Source organism: Phacochoerus africanus, chromosome 9, assembly GCF_016906955.1.
Source record: "Phacochoerus africanus isolate WHEZ1 chromosome 9, ROS_Pafr_v1, whole genome shotgun sequence".
NCBI lineage: Eukaryota > Metazoa > Chordata > Mammalia > Artiodactyla > Suidae > Phacochoerus > Phacochoerus africanus.
In genome coordinates this window covers 81,389,985-81,399,832 of record NC_062552.1, presented here as the reverse complement: position 1 = coordinate 81,399,832, position 9,848 = coordinate 81,389,985, and the positions used below count along the sequence as shown (strand labels likewise).

The following is a 9,848-nucleotide window of genomic DNA, read 5'->3' as shown; positions in this document are numbered from 1 at the left end:
TCCACTATGAGTCTTCGTATTAAAATCTTTGCAATATACTCTTGACTTGATGCATTCTAACTTGGTCTCTGCACTAACCTGTGCAAACACAAGAACCTCAGGTCTTGTCCTCAGGTCTTGATGGCCCTGCTCCTCTTGCCCTGGATGTTACAATTACAGTACATAAGGTAAGGCAATATAAAGCCGTTCATCCTCAATCCAGGAAACTGATATCACTGGGGAAATGAGAAGTCACCCTTTAGAGAACTGATGTCATCCTACAGTGGGAGTAATTATTTTTACAAAGTAATTTTTCCAGGAATGGAGGAGAAAAGAAACAAGTGTATTACCACCCAGTAGGTATGTATGAAAGCAAATGATTATTTAATTATCACTAACTCCCAGTCAGCAAAGTAATTTTTCAATCTCTAACTCTCTGTTGATGAAACAATCATTCCGTCTTACAAACAATCATGCCATCTTATAAACCGCCCTAGGCTCAGAGTGGTTTCCTCCACTCACAAGGAGCCCACCCCTTCACAGGACCTCTTAGTCTATTGTTAACATGCTCAACTGGTTCTACCATTTGTAGTTTAACAGAAGAAATCTTTCCCACTTAAATATCATGATTCTTCAAATATTTCAGGGTGTTCTCATTTCCTCTCCATGATAAATCTGTTTTTACCCCCCAAATATATCAGCAGTCTTTCAACTGTATTTTACATAATACATTGTCTAGATATTCAAAGGTCATGATGTAGATGTAAGTTTAAAATGGTCATCTTTAAAGAAGGAAATTGAAATAGTTTCTCTGTAAGGAAAATGAAGGGGTAGGGGTGGGGGGGACAGATGGAGTCGATCTCAACAGAGCCAGATCACCTTCATTAGACAAGGGGGGGCAGCAGTCAGTCTTAGACCAAGACCAGCCTACTGCATCAAGGGTCGTCGGGGGTTTTGAGGGAGGCTAAGTATGGAAATATTTTTTTTGGGCTGAGGTCTGTTTCTTGTCCAAATTATTTTATCAGTTAAAGTTTAACAAGTTAGGTCTGGGGGAACAAAGGTTTCTGGGCTTGGACATTTGGTGTTTCTCTGACATTTCCCTTGGTATTTTGGGGAGTCAGTCTTCCAGAGAGAAAGGCCATTAAAGCTAAAAACCATTCCTTCATTCCCTATCACTCAGCATGTATATATGCTAAGTGTGTATATGTGTAACCACATTTTAGTAAAATGTTCACATACATAAAAGCATGGACAACAGCATAGATTACAGCATTGGTTAAAAGAGATAGATAGTGGAAAAAAAACTAAGTATCTATAAATTTGAGAGTGAAGAAATATAATATTTTAGTAAGGTAGAATACATTTAATGATTTAAATTATTAAATTATTTTTGCAGATAAATATGGATAAAATAAAAAAACATGTCAAGGGAATATATAAGATTGGTAAAATTATTATGTGCACATTGTACAAACCAAAAATAAAACAAAAATAATGACACACTTGTCACCTGAAATAAAAATGCTCAAGTAAAAGTTGTGAGTTAAGTTTTATTTAGGGAATTCCCTGAGGACTATAGCCTGGGAGATAGCCTTTCAGATTGCTCTGAAGACGTAAGAGAGGACCAGGAAATATGTAAATATAATTATATAATATAAATTATATATATATATATAATTTTTGCTGAGGAAAAAACATGTAGTCAAGCATAAAAGGATTACTGCTAATCACAAAGAACAGATCTCAAGTTAATGATTTTAGTGCTTTTCTATGTATGGGAAGATGCAAGAATCTGGGGTCACTGAAATGTTTTCTTAAAATATGCATCTTGGAGTTCCCGTCGTGGTGCAGTGGTTAACGAATCCGACTAGGAACCATGAGGTTGCGGGTTCGGTCCCTGCCCTTGCTCAGTGGGTTAACGATCCGCATTGCCGTGAGCTGTGGTGTAGGTTGCAGACGAGGCTCGATCCCGCGTTGCTGTGGCTCTGGCATAGGCTGGTGGCTACAGCTCCGATTCGACCCCTAGCCTGGGAACCTCCATATGCCGCGGGAGCGGCCCAAGAAATAGCAACAACAACAACAACAAAAAAAGACAAAAGACAAAAAAAATGCATCTTAACTACCTAGGGGCCAGTATCCAAGCACAGAAGGCTTCCTGTTTTTCTCCATTCTAAATTCCCCTCAGGTGCACAGTCAGTGGATGACTGCAGTGGCTAATGGCTTGGTCCTTTCTAACTAAAGTGAAGGGCAGCATTTTTTTTTCTTTACACTAACTCCTTGTACTAGTTACTTTCTGCTTAGGCTGGTCAGAATGAGCTTATTTTGCTTGCAGAAAAAAAAAAAAAAAAAAGCAAAGAAAAGGATTATTATGATCAAAGTAATTTCAGGGGAGAAAAATTTGCCACCCCAAAATGTTTATTTGGCATGTGGATTATCTTGAGATGAATACAATTAAAATGCAAAAGACTCAGGAAGAAACTTTTACTTTAACTGCCTAGAGAATGTTGAGGATCTCTTCCAGGAAGGGAGCTTTCATTGTAGATAATTTAAATGTGTAGACAGGGAGGACACAGCAAACTCTTGCTTATTAAAATTTCTCTCAATGCCCTATTGCCTGTACATGGCCCTCCAATACGTGTTTTCCAAACATTTGTTTTTCCATTTCCATGTGAATTGCCTTCCTCCTCTCTGAAGTCCCAAATTAATACCCCCAACATTCTTTTTTGTCTTTAGTTTAAACAATATTTAAAGTGAAGCTTTCAAACATTTTGGCGAGTTACTCAGTTTTCCTAGGTCTCTCCCATGTATATATATTATTAAAATGTGTTTGATTTTCTCCTGTTAATCTGCCTCATGTCAATTTAATTCTTAAACCAGACTTAAGAATCTAGAAGTGTAGGGGAAAATTTCTTCTTTCCCGACATAGTTTTTGATAATCTGAATATTGAGAAAATAAGAAGCAATGCTGCAAAAGTCCTGTCATATTTTCTGCACAGACAGATTACCTATTTTCATGGAGTTTAGTTCAGTCAGGGAGAAATATGTTTTCAAATAATGGTATGTGTTAGTGTGGTGATTTAAGTAGGGAACCAAATCATACACAGCCTTGTTAGCCATGTCACAGAGGGTTTTTTTCCCTTTTATCCTAAGAACAATGAATAGGAATTGAAAGACTTTAAAGAGCTTGGGGAGCTGATCAAAAGCAAGTGATGTATTCTATCATAATGTAGTCAGTTTTCAAACCCAATTTGTTTGATAAGCAGCTCAGAAATTATTTTTGCATTTACCGAAATTTCCACATCTTTTTTACCATATTTTGTACAGTTAAATATATTTCCTTGTCTGTGGTGCACGAAAAACCTACAGAGATCTGTGGACCAGACAAAATGAAAGACTTTTTTTCATATTATTCTATTATTTTTAAATGCCTGCATAAAAAAAGTTTATTACCAAATCATTTTAGGATTTATTTTATTTTAAACAAAATATAACATGGTATTCTACTGTGCAAAATGTCTCAAGTTCAAGCTATAATATGATTATATCATTCACCTTATACAGTTTCCCTAAGGTAGAAACTAAACTGAAAATTTGTTATTCGTATTTCAGATGTTTCCCTTTGGATCCCTGAAAACTAGAATGATTTGAAATATTTCATGAAAAAAACTTTCTTAAAGTCTGTGAACTCTTGGATTTATTTTTGTTTGTTTTTATCATTGAATGTATGACACACAAGTTTAATAATACAAAATGATGCTGCTTCTGGTTTGGTAAAGCTCTTAATAGCAGAGAGTAAAGGTAAGAAGCAGACTTCTCTTTTCAAGTTGAAAGTTCCTCAGTTTGGATCATTCAATGAAAGCATTTTATGATTGAAATTTTTCTACAAACTTTATGGATTATGAGTTATATATGCTTTTAATCTTCCCTAATTATATCTAAGCCTTCTTACCACACTTCAAAAAAAAAAAGGTATGAATGATGTGGAAAAACAAACAAAAATTTTTGGTTAATCTATGAAAATTGTCACACTGGCTTAGAACATAGAAATTTAAAATAGTGAGTTGACAAATGATACCATCCATTTCATAGATGCCAGAATTTCTTCTGTTTTGAAGCATGTCTTAAATGAATTTCACTTAAGTGTGTAAATATAGGATACTGCTGACATTTTTTTGTCAGCTAGATCCTAGATATTTTATTAGACTCTTTCCAATGCTTCTTTTTTTTTTCCAATATCTTCAAAATGCTTAAAATTTCTATATCTGTCAGAGTCTAGTCGGGGTACAAAAACCACAATGGTAATTTGAACAGGGTATATTTACTATAAAGACTTAGGAACTGACAATAAGTATTAGATACTGAGGGGGTAAAAGAATACTCCAAAGAATACCTGAGGGCTGAGAGAGAGAACCCAGGGAAATAATAAACATGGGTGAGTTTCAAAACTCAAAAAATATGAATGTAGCCCTGTGGATGAGGTGTTCTCTGGGTTACCCTGGTATATAGATGGAGGGAAAATGGGGAGCAGGGAATTTAAAGATCAGGCTGGCAAGAATACTTACTGGGGGGTGAGAGCCACTGGGTTTCCTTGAACCACTGGCAGCTGCACTGTAGGAACAAGAAATTAAAGAGTTCTTGTTGTGGCTTAGGCCACCGGCTAGAGCTCTGATTCAGCCCCTAACCTGGGAATCTCCATATGCTGCTGGTAGGACCCTAAAAAGAAAAATAAAAGAAAGGAAGAAATTAAGCACACTGGAAGCAAGAAGAGAAGTCCATTCCTTCTTAAATGTTCATCCTGCCCCTTATAATCACAAAGAAGAAAGGTTTAAAGTTCATTTCCAGTATTGTTGCTGAAGCTCTGCCTCTGTCCAATGGTGCAGAATAGAAACATGAAGAGAGAGTTTTGGGTGAAGGAGAAAAAAATAGCTTTTTATCGCTTTGCCAGGCAAAGGAGGTTACAGCAGGAAAAATGCCTTAAAGAATGTGCCCTCCATTGGGAAGAATTGAGGGGAGTTTTATAGCAAAAGGAGAAAAACAGGCTTTCAGATAGGAATTGGAATTGGGGCAGACATGCATTCTTCTTTCTTTGGGGGGATGTTAGTCATCGAAGCTGGCATCAGGATATCTTGGCATGATCATGGTGGTGGTCTTCTGGGTTATTGCCTAGAATAACAGTACTTGCCAAAGGGGCATATCAATCACAGATTAGAACAAACTAGGAAAGTTCCTGAAAAAGCCACATGCTAATAATCTTTAAGCCACAGGCAATTATGTTCATGGTTCCTGATCTTTAGCTTATGGGATATTATGTTTAGGGTCCAATTAAGCTAGGGAGAAGGACAAGGAAGGACTCTAAACTGGTCAATTTTAAATATTCACTTCTGAAAGAAGCATACGGAATATAACTTTTCTCTTATGTCTATAAAATACCTCCATCATTATCTGTATCCCTTGAGAGGGAACTAGGATCCTGCCCCAAGGCTGTACTATTGTTTCTTGACTGTTACTCCCTTGTCTCTGAATCCCCTTCTTTCTCTTATCAGCAACTGTCTGAACCTATTCCCTCAGAACTCAGAGATGGTCAGAGAGGCTGAATGAGGCCCATTTCCTAAAAACAAGAAATGTGGGACCCAGAAGGGCTTTTATGCCCAGGAGCTCCACAGAGCCCTGCTCAGTTACAGTATCACAAAAAAGCAGGCCAGTGAAGGTGAATTTGATGGCAAGAGACAATAAACTGATAACTGATATGGTTCTTTGTCAATAAATACACAAGGGAAAAATGTACTTTTTATTAAGTGAAGTAGTTGTAATTTTCTTCAGCTGAAGTAACTTTTCTTGTTACATTTTTGCTGAAAAGAAACAGCACATATTATTGTGACCATTGCTCTTTTTCTTGGCATATGTTAGCTGGAAATTCTTCTAACAGCTCTGAAATTGTATCTACTTACTGCTAAGAGGTATGTCAACTTCATCAATATTTAAATGTAGGACCTTAAATATCCAGTGTATAAAGAGATTATCTAAAGAATTAAGAGTAAAATGTGTTTTCCTCTACTACAAGAAAACTTGCTGGCTTTCCAGACATTCTTTGGAAAAACTCAGTAGAGATATTAATAGTATTTTATCTCTTCTTGGAAGAGACCTCACAAAGATACTTCATTCATTTCAAAACAATATAAGTGAGGCATGTGAAAAAATTCAGAGTCTGGGAAACTTGGAGTCCTCTGAGACAAACGTTTCCTCTTTTGTGAATTAGCTATGGGAATTCAGACTCCATTTCTTAATACTTATCATTTTATTTCAGAAAGTCCATTAAGGTAAAAATTTAAGATTAATTCAGTATCATAAGTGGCACATAGATTTCAATGTCAAAGATCACTCTACAAAGTTGTCTTAAACTAAAAACTGCCTGCCTTCACATTAAAATGTACAACTGGACAAAATTTAAATTACTTGCACAAGTTTTATTTATATTATTTTAGCAAAATTTTATTAATTTTACATAAAAATCCTAAAAATAAAAAAGGAAAGGAATTTCCCATTGTGGCTCAGTGGGTTAGAACCCAGCATAGTGCCCATGAGGATGAAGGTTCGCTCCCTGGCCTCTCTCAGTGGATTAAGGATTCGGCATCACCACAAGCCTCAGTGTGGCTCAGATCTAGTGTTGCCATGGCTGTGGCACAGGCCTGCAGCTACAGCTCCAATTTGACCCCTAGCCCAGGAATTTCCATATGCTGCAGGTGTGGCTATTAAAAAGGGAGAGAGAGAGAGAGAAGATTTTTTGCTTGTGTATATTCAATTTTAATTAATGAAATCAATTTCTGAAGTAATAAATATTCTGTATAGGAAATCCTATGTGTGTTTATGCTGTTTGGTGGGAAGGAGAGCTATGATTAATCATATCTTCAAAATCATCTCTGAGTGAAAGAATGTTATGAGTGCCTAAGTAACTAATAACTAGTATAGTTAACCAGGTTACATAATTTATGAAATTCTTAGTACATTGATTCTCAGCTCTGATTCAACCCCTAGCCTGGGCACTTCCATATACAGCAGGTGCAACCCTAAAAAAACGAAAAACAACAAAAAAATAAAATAGAAAAAAAAGCATGGCATTAATAAGCTTTTTAATGAATCCCTACCTTCCTAATACTTTAGTACTATAGGCTTATTAGGAGGAAATCATAGAGTGCACAGCCTTTTCTTCAAGAAGAACAATTATAACACCAGCCCTCATTTTGTGAACAGAATATGCGGTGGCCTGTGTGCTATGAAGTCAGGGAATATTGGTGCAATCTCTTCTTGTTCCTGTTCTAGATCCAATCTACTGACTCTTTTCTCTAGCTATGGATGGACTTGTATTCTAAAATTAGGAAGAAATCAATATGTCACAATTCTGGAGGAATGGTAATTTATGGGTTTAAATTTATACTAAAGTGTAAATTACTTTTACAGGAAGGTAGATTTTGAGAGTAGAAAAGAGTAAAGCATATCAGGTCTCAGAAGAACTAGAATGCTATAAGAGAGAGCAAAATTGAGTGGCGTGGGAGAAGAGGAAACTTCCAAGGTTTCTTTAATTTTACTTAATGATGATTCTATTAGGGACAGACTCAGAAAGATTAGCTGGAAATGGGAGGATAAGAAAGCAAACAACAAAGTGCAAAACTAGAGTCTTCATTCTTAGCATAGAAGAGAGGCTAATATTTCAAGAAATCTATCTGCCTCATATGAATTGAAAAATTTGGGAAAGTAAATGTAGAAACTCTAATCAACATTAATAACCCCCCTAATTATCCCTACAGTCTAAAGCAGAGATCCAGCTCTGGGGTCCTGGTTACCAATTCGGATATATATTTAACATTGATAATTATCATTAAGAATGTATTATTTGGTCCAAATGGAAGACTGCTACATAGCTCCTTATAGCACAGACTGAAAAGTCCATGTTGAATTGGTCAGCTTTAAAGATTCTCCTCTCCCTTCTATAATGTAACTTCAGAGGAACTGGAATTAGCTTAACTGATCAAAGAAAGCAAATATTACTAAATGAAATATTTGAAAAGCAAACTTCTGATTACATATAATTCCATATTTTAGTGCACTGTTAGTTATTGGAAAACAACATGGGATAGGCATAAATAATGTTGGGGGAGGGATCTCATAACCTAAGAAGCTTCACTTACATCTATGCACTGATCTTAAATCAGTGAGTGGCTATCCCCTGGTTGGGAAAATTTGGTTTCAGATTCTTTAATACCATCCTTGTATATTGATTTTTAGGCATGCAAATTAGGAAACTCATAAGATCAGGAAAATGTCTAAATTTATCCCCACCAAAGAATCAGGTTCACATTCTTTTTTCAATCATATTTCTATTTATCTGTAACTGAAACAGTCAATGAATCTACGCTATCCATAGAAAGTCATTCCATAACTTATCTCCAAAATCAGTAATCATGATGTATTTTTTACAGTTTTGGATATTTAACTTTTGCTTAGGTGATACTCAGAAAAAGACTTGTCAATATCAATTAAATAATCTCTATATCATCTTCTTTATTACTTTCACCCCAGTTAAGATATGCCACGTGAACATATAATTAGACTACTGATTCAAAGAATTTAAATGAATTTTGTCTTACTAAAGGGAATTCCTCAGTACTAGTGGCATCTCAGAAATTTTCTTGGGCCTCAAGTAATACGTCATAATTTTCCTCATGGCAGTCTTCATATCTCTGTTCCTTAGTGTGTAAATAATGGGGTTTAGAATGGGAGTAAAAATGGTGTAAAATATGGCAAGAACTTTATCCACAGGGTAGGTGGTAAAGGGCCACACATAGATGAATATGCAAGGTCCAAAGAATAATATTACTACAGTGATATGGGCAGCTAGAGTAGAAAATGCCTTGGCCATTGCAGCAGAAGACTTAAACCAGACAGTGGCAAGACTAATGATGTAAGAGCTGGCCAAGAGAGAGAAAGTGCTTAGTGAAAGGATTCCACTATTGACCACAATGAGTATTTCAGTGATGTAAGAGTCCAGGCAGGCAAGTTTGGCCACTCGAAGAAGGTCACAAAAAAAGCTGTCTACTACATTGGGTCCACAAAAAGGCAGATTCACAGGTAAATGATAACTGGCTGAGTGTGTGCACCAAGCCCACAGCCCAGGAGATCATTACCAGTACAATGCATGTCCTTTGGCTCATGATGATGACATAGTGTAGGGGTTTGCATATGGCTACATATCTGTCATAGGCCATGGAGACAAGCAGCACCATCTCCCCTCCAGTAAAAAGGTGAATGAAGAAAATCTGAGCTATGCAGCCACTGAAGGAGATGGTCTTGTGTTCACTTAGAAAATCAACAATCATCTTAGGAGTAGCAAAGGAAGCCTGACAGATGTCCACAAAGGAAAGGTTTCCCAAGAGAAAGTACATCGGGGAGTGCAGTCTGTTATCAAAAGTCACCATGAGGATAATAAGAAGGTTTCCCAGCACAATGACCACATACAGCACAGAGAAGAAAACAAAAAAGAAAAGCTGAAGTTCCTGAGAACGAGAGAGTCCCAGCAATACAAACTCAGACACCACTGAAGAATTGACCTTATCCATGGATCCAGGCTGCAGGCTTGCTCTGAAACAATCCTGAAGGAGGGGAAATAGGGAAGGATCAGAATTCGGAACAAGGAACACTTTTAATGTAAAGGATTCTGCGATTCCAGATATAATGCGTATTTACTGAATGAAAGATTTAGAAGAGACCATCCTAATATATCTGGGGAGTTGGAAAGAGCTTATGAGAATGTGGAAATCCTTTAATCAGTGTCATACTCCTTGAGTTTTGGGATAGTCTTAGTAATCTATCATACA

General features: G+C 36.6%; 1 pseudogene; it reads right to left on the bottom strand.

The window, feature by feature from the left end:
* Positions 1-8,620: 8,620 nt before the first annotated feature.
* LOC125136113 (olfactory receptor 4K5-like) lies at positions 8,621-9,590 on the bottom strand (annotated as a pseudogene).
* Between the last annotated feature and the right edge of the window lie 258 nt (positions 9,591-9,848).